The sequence below is a fragment of the Heterocephalus glaber genome, unplaced genomic scaffold, assembly GCF_053883595.1.
Source record: "Heterocephalus glaber isolate CG9 unplaced genomic scaffold, H.glaber_assembly_v1.0 deba00001175, whole genome shotgun sequence".
NCBI lineage: Eukaryota > Metazoa > Chordata > Mammalia > Rodentia > Bathyergidae > Heterocephalus > Heterocephalus glaber.
Genome location: NW_028258207.1, coordinates 1,305,771 through 1,316,563, shown reverse-complemented (window position 1 = coordinate 1,316,563; position 10,793 = coordinate 1,305,771). Strand labels below are relative to the sequence as shown.

At 56.5% G+C, this 10,793-nt stretch overlaps 1 long non-coding RNA gene across 1 annotated transcript; it reads right to left on the bottom strand.

The window, feature by feature from the left end:
• Positions 1–1,586: 1,586 nt before the first annotated feature.
• Positions 1,587–4,589, bottom strand: LOC147828248 (uncharacterized). Its single transcript, XR_015451095.1, has 3 exons — positions 4,231–4,589; positions 3,925–4,055; positions 1,587–3,379 (listed from the first exon to the last, which is right to left on the bottom strand). It is a non-coding gene; the product is annotated as an uncharacterized LOC147828248 (long non-coding RNA).
• Positions 4,590–10,793: the final 6,204 nt, after the last annotated feature.

Sequence of the window (10,793 nt, the reverse complement as noted above, 5' to 3'; positions counted from 1 at the left end):
GGCGGGGTCCACACCCAGGACGCTGCGGCTGCTCGCTCGCTCGCCTGTGGGGAAGCTCACGCTCGCTGGGCCCTGAGGTGGCTCAGCTCTTGGCACAGCGCAGGGAGGGGAAGCCACAGGCATGGGGTTGGGGGTCAAAGGCCCAGGGCCACTGCGCTGAGAGAGATGGCGTGGTGTCAGGTGAGGGGGGGCTTGGGGACAGCACACACACCGGGCACACACGCGCGTGCACACACAGACACACGCACACACAGGCACAATGCACACACGCATGCACACATGTGCACACACAAGCACATGCATACACACAGGCACACATGCACGCACACACGCAGACACCCACCCGTACATACACACACGTGCACATGAGCACACACATTTAAAAAATTTTTATTTCTCATAATCTAATTGTCCAGCAGGAATGAAGAAATTTCCAGCAACTGATGAGAGCTCCAAACCCCGTGTCCCTTCCTTGTCCCACCCCTGCCCCAAGCTCCCTAACTGAGCGATAGGCTGCCCTGCTGGCCCCTCTGTGCTTTCCCGGACGTGTCCCTGTGGAAAACATCAAGGGTGACTGCCAGCCTCACAGTGGCTCTTCTGGGGGGAAGACGATTTCCACCCCAAGGATCCGTCATCCGGATGCCCTGGATTGCAGTCCACACGCACCACAGGAAGTCCAGCGCCACTGCCCATTGCAGGGAGTAACCAGCCTCATTGCTCAGAGCAGCACACAGGCAGGCCTGCTGGACTCAGGCCGCACACATCCATCCGTCACTCACTCAACAAACACCTGGCAGAGGAGCACCCACTGATGAGCCCTGTCATCCCAGCTGCCTCCCTTTGCTCCCATGGCAACTGCCCAAGCCCAGCGCATCATCACCTCCTGTTGGTTCATGACAACAGCCTTTGAACAGATTCGAGCTCGAGCAGCCTTGTGGGCCCTGCACACTTGCATGCTCCGCACATGCCTCTGGGCCAGGGCCTGTGTCCATAGGCGTGCTGTCCAAGGAGTTAAACTTGTAGTTCCCATTTTCTCTGCCTGTTCCCAGGAAGCTGGACTTCCTATAACTCCCACTTTCCGGCCTCCCCACCCTTCCCACCTCCCTGGAGGACTGGGATTCCTTTCAGATTTACCTCGGAATGCACCTCCCTGATGACCCAGCAGGATGAGTCCCTCTCCCACAGGCCGGAGCCAACACACCTGGAGGGCCTCCATCTGGGTCATCTCTGTGGATGCTGCACCCGCACAGAGGAAGGGCCTGGGGAAGGGACTGATCACCCAGTGTTCTGTGCCGAGTCACCCGAAACACTGCTGATCCTCTCCGGCTTCTGGATCACCTGTCATGACCCTGCACCACTTCCTCCAGGGCACATGAGTGGGGCAGCCGAGAGCCCCGGCCTTAGGCTTTTGAGAGGCTGCACTCAGGGTGCCGGCTGCAGCTGGGTCTCCTGAGGATGGAGGATGCGCTCCACAGTGGTGCAGGTGCCGGGGAAAGGTGTGCCCGGCTGTTGGCAGGGGCTCTCAGTTCACATCCTTGAGGTATGGTTGCCAGAAAAACACAAGACTCTCAGCAAAATTTGTTTTTTTTTAATTTATTTTATTTTTTTGGTACTCGGGATTGAACTCAGAACCTTGCACTTACAAGGCAGGTGGTGGAACCACTGAGCTAAATTCCCACCCCTCTCAGTGAAATTTGAATTCCAGATAAAGAAAAATGTGTAGCAAAACTATTCACAGGTTGTATTTTCATTTGCTAAATGGGGCAGCCCTCCTGTGAAGTCCCCTACCAGGCTTCTCGCAAGTCTTCAGGACATGGTGGTGGGCTCTCCCGAGTGAGTGCTCACTCCCAAGGCATTAGTTAGTGCAATAGTCAGAGTTCCGGCAATCTGCTGTCACACAGGCCAGCACTGGTGCGGCTCAAGTGGGTGCCATCTTGGCGCTGACATCCATGTGGAATAAATCCCCCATGGCTGAATCCCACTCCTAATATTCCCAGTTACTCTTAGGGCACCAGTAGAAACCAGTTCCCATACTCAGAATGGAAAGCACAGATATTCCCACTGGGTCCTTCTCTTAGACCAGACCCTTGAAGGTGGAAACCAGCCAATCGCGAACATCTGCTTCAGTGGGAGGGAAATGAGGAATCTGGGGCCCTCCTCATGGATAAGACGGTGCAGACACTCAGAGACTCATCAAGGATAGGCAAAAAGGAAGAGGCCACTGGTCACCTCTCCACGAGGCCGGCTCAGGTTTCTTTACAGCACCTCAGTCTTGGAACAGTGGGAATTCTCACACGAGAGCAGGCTTCTTAGTTTGTGCATTCCTCACGCTGTGTATTCCTTTCCACCACTAAGAAACAGCCCACCTCTTAATCCACGTGTTCAGCGGACTTCTTGGACCATCCCTGCCTCACTTTGGAAGAGATTGGCGTGAGCAGTGACGGGTTGCATTCACCGGCTCAGAGGAGCCAGCTTGTGCCCTGGTGAGTGCAGTCACGAGGCCGACGCCCACGGGAGCTGGAGCAGTCTCGGAAAGGCTGTGTCTTCTTTGCTTGGTGGATACAGAGCCTGAAGCCAGGATTCTCAATTTGCAGGATTTCTGGGACATATTTCACTCAGTTCTCACCTGACACGAGAACATCTGATGCTTTGTTTCTTCATCTGACTTTAGAACCAATCCACTTGCCTCTCAACTCACCCCAAATCGCTTCATGTCTGTCCCTGCTGGGGTTGTTCCGGAAGCAGAGTCTGAGGAAAGGGCTGACAGTGTGGCTTGCTGGGGACGTGACCTCAGCGAGCGGAAGTGAGGGAGGGGAAAGAAAGGGTGAGGGAAGCCGCAAGGGTGCCAAGTAGTGCAGTCCCCCGGGACCTCTCAGAGCCAAGAACGCACCCCCCCCCACTGTCCCGACAAAGAAGAAGCTGGGCGCTTGTCCTCCAGCTCCTCAGGGGTTGGAGGTTGACCCTGGGGTTAGCCATGCAGCCGGGCCCAGGGCAGAGGACCCCAGCCTTGGGGACTCATGGATCGCTGACGCATTGAGCCGTGGTGAGACGCGGCTGAGCTCAGGCCAGTCTGAGCCGCGCTCCGTAGCTGTGGCGAGGTGGCCGGGCACGTGCCATGGGTCACTGGGGGCGTCTGGGACGGTTGCTGCCAGGCACTTCCACCTACCTGGAGAGAGAGGTCCTGCCTCACTCCTTGTGTAGATGAAGCCATTCGCCAGCCCACTGCCGCAGCGAGGAGAGGACCGTGTGCAGGCCCTGCGGCCCTGCCTCTCGTCTGAGGCCAGCAACACATCCGATTGAGAAATCTGGGCATTGACACCAGAATGAGCATATGCCGTGTGCTGTCCAAACCGAACTTGGATGCTTATTTCTTTAGAATCTGTGGATTTTTAAAAAATTCAGTATCAGCTTGTATGGTTAAATTTAGTTTTAATAAAATTAAAAGATTTTGTTTTTAAGAGTAGGGGTTAGGTGGGAAAAATACAGGGAAATACACAGATCTCTATTCATCGAATCAGCAGTTCCAGCCTTAGCCTTTCTGACTTGGGACTGAGACAGTTGTACCCCCTGGACGGCACCCCAGGTGCTGGGTGAGGAGTTTGCAATGTGGCTAATAAATGTGTGCCCACTGGAACGTATCGTCTATGTGACACGCAACCTCCCAGGCCCTCTGCGTAGTGCATTTGTTTTCTTGGGCTGCAGAAAAATCATCACAGACTTGGTGGTTCAATCAGCAATATTTTATTTGCCCATGGTTCTGCAGAATCCAAGAGCAAGGCCTCAGTCCCTGCTTCCAGCTTCGGCAGCCGCTCTTGTTCCTCAGCACACGGCAGGGGAAGTGAGGCTCAGGCCTGAACACCCCGGCTTCTATGCGTCTCTGCGTCCTCTCTCCCATAAGGGCACAGCCTCAGAACTGAAACCTACCTCCGTCCAGTCAGCTGGCCCTCTGCTGGTTAACCAGTCCTCCTGCGAAGGCCCTCTTTCCAACAGGGGTGCTCTGACCACAGGTCCTGGGCAGGCAGGCACCCCAGGGGGGGAGCACCCAGCCACGGCACCTGGGGGTGATCTGATGTCATTGCTCCACAGCGCCAATCAGCACCGAGGCCCAGGAGGGAGGAGCTGCTCCTTTCCTGCAGCTCCCCCCCCCGAAGAGGTCGGCCACGGACTCAGCCCAGCCTGGCAGCAACCCCGTCTCTTCCCACTACACCACAGGGTGTCTAGAAAACCCACCTGTACCCCCCACCTCGCCTAGGAAGTGGTGGCGTCAATGGTCACACGCTCGTTGGCCTCAGACCATGCCCCTTGAGGCCAAAGATCAGAGGGAGCTGTGAGAGTTTGCGTTTGTTTCAAATATAGTTTCCAACGAGGAGCGCCTGGCTGTTTGTAAATGAAGTAGTCCCGCCACGCACTGCAGTTCTGTCCAACCACTGCGAAGTGCAGGGGGCTCTGGGGCCAGCTTCCCTCTGGAGCCCGTTCTAACCAGCGAGGTGACTGAACGGGGCACTTCCAGGGCTCTGTACCCAGGCCTAGCCGTGGAAAAGCCCATACTGCGGACTCGTCCCAAGGCTGTGCAGCAGGCCCACATGAGCTCACACGGCCGGTGTGTGGGCAGCACAGGGAGCCCTCACTGCGGACCTTTGCCCCAAGTGAATGAGTAACTTTGTCTCCTCGTTTGACTCTGCCTCTGGTTAGCTTTGGTCAGAAAGAGAATTTCTGAAACATCAAACGGAGTGGTAGTAACTGCACCCTTCTTCAACCCTACTCGATGTGGTTTGTTTCCGTTAAGCAAGGTCAGGAGGGCTTTTCAAAGATACAGTATTTCAAAGATACAGTTCACCACCATGGTATTTACCACCTAAACCTCTGAATAGATGCTCGTGCTCCGAACCGGAGTATTTTCTTAGTGTGCTCACGCTGCTTTTAAAGCTCAGAGACATCTTGGGCAGCAGTTTGGAAAACCATTCTTTGCAGGTCGCTCAGCAAAGTCAGGTCTGTGGCAGCAGGGAGTGGTGGAGGCGTGAACTCTGAGGTCTCCGCATCTGGGTTCAGGTTCTGTGGCCCTCAGCCACGTGAACTTCCTCACCCTGAATGCACCTCAGGTGCCACTCCCTGAGGCATCCGGCTGTGAAGGTCTATAAATCAAGCACACAGTCCGGCCTTTAAGTCACGCCCCTGCTCCCGCCTTCGTGCTCCGGTCAAGATCTGCCATTTCGCCAATGTGCTCAGGGCTTCAGGATTAAATTTCCAGCTCTTCCAAGTCTGCCTGGGCATGGAAAAGGCGGATCTCTATTTCACTGCCTCAGGGCGATATTCTGGAGGGATCCCAAGTGCAAGCAAGGTCTCTTCTCCCTTCAGGGAAGAGTCTGCATCCAAATCTGTACTTTTAGTCTGCCACCTGCCAGGCCCCTGGATTCTCCTGTTGTGCCCTGGAGGACAGGAAGGGAAACTGCAGGAGCGGCTGGTAAATGGCTGCTGGGCGGGAGTGAGTCTGCCTGCGAGGAGGTGACAGAGGCCGCAGCCTGCTGGGTGCCCAGCCCCGATGAAGGCAGCCAAGCCCGGGCAGTGCCCAGCTCCACGCCTTTCACTGCCCAGCACTGGGCACAGTTCCCGCTGCCCCAAATGGCAACTGATGCCCACGGTCACGAGTGGGCTCGGTCTGCCAAGGTGCTTGTTTGCACAGATTTAGACTCCAGAGGGGGAGCCGTGGTGAGGGTGAGATGGCACCAGGCTGTGTGCAGAGCCTGGGCACAGAATGCAGGAGCATGGGCCAGGTCACCTTGGCAACCTCTCCAGGACCAACCGAGAGCATGTCACAGCCTGGCGTGCTGCTGCCTGTGCCAGCAGAGCCTGTGCTCAGTGCCGGAGCCGGCCTGTGGATGCAGCCTCCTCACAGAAGGAGTGTGCTGTCAGGAGCTGCCTGGGGCCTGGGCTCCATCCTTCGGGGCTGCCTCCCGGCTGTGTGGCCTGCAGCACGATATCAACCTCACTCAGCTGCAGGGCTCTGGCTGCCAAAGGCAGACAATAATGGTACCAAGCTCAGGAGTTGTCAGAGGGTTGGGGCGATAATTGTGCATCTCCTGAAACCTTAAAAGCTCTTTTGCTGTTAGGTTGAATTCGATCCTCAGGGACTCTCTTTTCACTGTGAGCTGAGACGGACCACCCTTCTCCCAGAAAATCAAAGCCCTGGACACGTGGAAGAGCTTTCCTGATTTATGAGCATGTGTTATTGAACAGTCTTAAGAGGGTAAAAACATTCAAGTGAGTTTGGGTGGATCAGAGGAAACCCAAGACGCGGCACCAGCACAGCCTGCTTTGCCGCTGGCTCATTCTGGAAGAGGGCCCAAGCCCAGCGCAGGCCCGGGCATCCCCACAGCCCCCTTGGGCTGGAGTAGGAGCAGAGCCCAGCAGGCCCGGGCCAGGTCTGCCCCCGGCAGAGTCACACACGCACTCGGTCTGCGGCCGCCACTCCCGGTGTCGTGTGTGGCTGTTGCGGGTGTCCCGTGCCAGCCAGCATTCCTGCCTGCGTGGGGGAGCACAGCCGAGCCCTGGGGCTCACGAGATGCAGCCTGCAGTCGGCTCTGCTCTGTCCCAGGTCCCAGCCACAATCTAGTGGAGCACCTGTCCCGGAGCTGTCACTCCACCTGCAGCTGCTGCCCGGCCCCGCTTCCCGCGAGGCTCCCCAGCCACTGCGGACAGCATCACCCACCAGCTGGGAGGCCGCTCAGTGGCAGGTGGTGATGAAAGAGCAGCCAGGTCCAGGACTCTCCTTGTGGTGCTCGGGAGGTGCCAGCCATTCTGGGCCTCAGTTTCCCCTCTACATCTTCGATGCCCCTTATGGCTGTCAAGCTGAGAACGGTTCTGATTTCTCAGAGAAGCCAGCGCCCTCCCCATATGCACCTCCCTCTCCTCAAGGAGTCAGCGTGGCCACTGACTGGCCACTCCTCTGGCACCGACTCGGGCTGATGAGCACTGAGGGGAGCACTGCGGAGCCATGAAGGACGCAGCACTGTGGGACCCTCCAGGACCCGCGGCCTGGCTGAGCGCACGCCAGGGGTGGAGACAGCGCAGTGCCGCGCACACCGTGGGAAGCCAAGCCGCCGCGACGCCCTAACCCAACCCTAACCCTAACCGTGAGACGCGGCCCAGATTGGCTGAGGCAGAGCCTGTGCCGCAGAGATTTCCCGCTCTGCCCTGCCCATGCTGTGTCCTCGCTGCCCCGGCCCAGAGTCCACCTTGGCGCTTGGGTGCTCTGTCAGTCAGAACAGAGGGTACCAGCCCGGCTTGGCAGCCCGCACTGTAATCCCAGCACTCTAAAGGCTGAGGCAGGAGGGTCACAAAGTCTGAGTCCAGCCTGGGCAACTTGGTGACTTAGCGAGATCCTATCTCAAAAAAAATACAAAAGGGCTGGGTCTGTGGCTCAGAGTGAAGGCCCCAGGTTCAATTCCCAGTAAACAAAAGCAAAAACAAAACCTGCGGTGTCTCCCTCTCCAGCCAGCGTCACCCTGGAGTCCGCGACGGCCACACCAAGCCTCTCCCGCGGCAGCTGCCGCTCTATGCCGGCCATCGCCAACTCCGCCTGGCTCTCTGTGTGATCCTGGCCCCGCACCCCCCCTCCCCCCAGCTGGCATAATTGTCATGTGGTGAAAAGCAGGCTTTAAACCCCGGGACGTCCCGCCCCACCCGCTGTCACCTAGAACTCGAAATAAAATCCCGACAACAGAATCAGAACTGCTCAGCGCGGCGTTCAAGCGAGAAGGAGCAAGCTCTGGGACAAACGCGCCGTCCGCTCCGCGGGGGCCCAGGCTGCGCTCGTCCTGCAGCTCTGCCGCCAGCCTGCGCTGGGCTCCAGGCGAAGAGCACCAGGAAGGGGAGCTGCGTCCCGAAGAAGCCTCGGCCGGAAATGGCGCGGGCCTGCGCTGGCTGGCGGGAGAGGCCACGTGGCCACATCCACTGCCGCCGACGGAGCTGCTCGGCCGCTCTGCACAAGTCCACGCGTGACCCCACTCTCCCGCTCTTCCCTTCCTGCTCCCCAGCCAGCCCGACCGCGGCGGCTTGGTCTGGCGCGGCCTCGCTCTTCGCGGCACGGCTGTGCCTGGTGCTCCCTCCGCGCCTCTACAGCGGTGGCTCTGCAGGGCTCTGGCCGCTGTGTTTGGACCCACTCTGACTCCGCACGCGCCGCGCGCCTGGCTCCTCTCTGGCCTGCTCTCCTTCCTCCCGACCCACCGTCGCACCCCTGCGTGTGGCATCGTGGTCGCCCGCCGCCCGCTGGACTCCAGGAGAGACCGGCCCAGGACTCTGGTCATCGCCCGGCGCCGGCCCAGTTCTCCGTGCAGGGTCCCAGGCGAGGGTGTACAGAGCACTGGGCCTGCTGCGGCCCCGAGATCAGGCGTGCTGAGGGCAGCGGACTGCAGGTAAATGAGTCTGGAATTTATTGAGCTTCTTCTACAGGCTGGCCCCGCGAAAGCCTTTATGGTCGTCTGATTCAGTGCTTGGGCTGCCAGTCAGAATGCGTGTCTGCGTCCCCTCCTCTGTGGGACCAAAGCTCAGGGGCAGAAACCTCGCCGCAGTTCTGCAGCTGGACGATCGCTTCCAACGGCCTCCCGAGGGCTGGGGGACAGCATGAAGAAGGACAGACTGGCGAGCTGCTGGGGCGGCTCCCCCAACCCCAAGATTAAACCCAAGGCCTCCCCACTGAGCAACATCCCCAGCCCTTTTATATTTTTAAATTTTGAGACAGGGTCTCCCTGAGTTGCCCAGTCTGGGCATGAACTTGCAATCCTCCTGCCTCAGCCTCCTGGAGTGCTGAGCTCATCTTTTCTTTATTTAAATGCATCATGGTAACATTCAGTGCTGTGTATTCCCAGCCAGTTCACCCACAGGATGCTCCAGTCCATGTGCTTCTGTCCCACCGGACCCCACGTGATGCTTGCCTGTTCCCAGGACTGAGTGAAAAAGAGTCACCAGCTCCGCCCATGGTGCCTGGGGCTGCGAGGCCCAGCACACACAATTCTCTGGGCCCGCGGGGAAACAGGCCCACCAGAAGAGACGAGCACCACCTGGGCAGAGACACCACCCTGCACGGAGAGAGGCAGGCCGGGCTGAGGGTCAGGACTGGCCCTAGGAGAGAGCTGAACGTCCGTGCCTGCCCTGAGGCGGGAGCTTCTGAGGCACCAGCTCATCCTGGGCTCCGAGCCCTCTCCAGGAGAGGAGCCAGGAACGCGCACTCAGCGGGAGGCTGCCAGGGGCCTCCCCTGGGGGCCACATGCCCTTGGCACAGAGGAGCTGCCCAGGTCCCAGGACTTCCAGTCTAGAGTCACCAGAGTCAAGCTGGGCGTGGGGGCGCACGCCTGTGATCCCAGCACTCATTTGGGAGGCTGAGGCAGGAAGATCACTGAGACTTTGAGGCCAGCATGAACTACATGGCGAGACTCTGTCAGAAAACCATCGCTGGATCGATCATTTGATTCATCAGCAACGTCCTGGGCAAGTTGTGAGCTGACCAGACTGGTCCCTGAATTGTAAGTACCTTCTCACTCTGAAAGGGACTGGCTCCGTTTTTGTGGCCAGTATTTTCTAACTCCTGATCCTGAAAATTCCAGGCACACAGGTAACTCATAATAAAACAACATGTTAAAACCATTACCCGATATTTTGAGTAAGCAAAATATAGTCTCATTTTACTGGTATTTTAGAAGGATATATTATAATAATTCACAAGTCAGATGTCATTTTAAATTAAATTTTAAAATAAATGCCAAGATTCACTGAACTCAATACTTAGGGATTGTAAACTCTTCTTTACTTTGTTACATATTAACATGGATTTTATTTAAGAAATAAAATTTCTGATTTTAGAAGGTTGATATTACTGTTTCATAAGTAATAATGACCATGACCTCAGCAAAGGGTTTAAATATTTAATTTGAACTCAGTCCATCTATTGGCACATAATTATGCAATGGAAGAAGACAGAGGGAAGTTTGTCATTAAAAAATGATGGCATTTTGACAATTACATAATTGAATACTTTAAATTTTAATGCTGTATGTTGCAACCGTTTTATAAAACAAAAGCTGTAATAACTTACTGAAATTGGTTATTGTATGCATCTCTGTATTACTTTTCTTCTTATTTCATCAAAGTCTTAATTTTATTAAAGGATAAGGAAGTGTAAAATAGTAATATGAACTCTACTGTGTAAGACAGTTACACTGAGGCATGGGAGATCCAGACTGGGTGCAAACGGAAGCTACAGTTTGGGTCCTGGAATAGGGCTTGGTTTAAACCTTCACCGCTCTATTGGAAACATGGGAAATTATGTGGCTCCTGGGTGAGTACAGCAGGCCACACGGGGATTTTCACATGTTGGTCGGAAAAGGGAAGTTAGGAATAACTAGGAAAGGAAGCGTGGGGTTCATTGGCCTCGTGCCTTGTAGGTGCGGGAGGGGGACAGAAGGACCCTGTCCCTGACCTTTGGCTACAGCAACAGGGACATGACATCCTCGGAACACGGCCGCGGGGTGGGGGGACACGAGGACCCACAGAAGAGGGGACAGTGGCACCAGCCAGCCCTCCCTGTAAGAGAAAATAAAATGGGGCAGTGCTGGGCTCATGCTCAAGCGTAGCACATCCCTCCTCCTCGCTCCCCCGTGTCCCCACCTCTCTGGGGACTGGCTGCTTTCTGGACAGGAAACACGCTGCAGTGCTGACGTGCTTGAAAACGTCGATGCGAGCACCTGTGATGGTTAATGACACATGTGCCCGTGGCGAGGCCAGGCCCAGGTGCAAGGGCA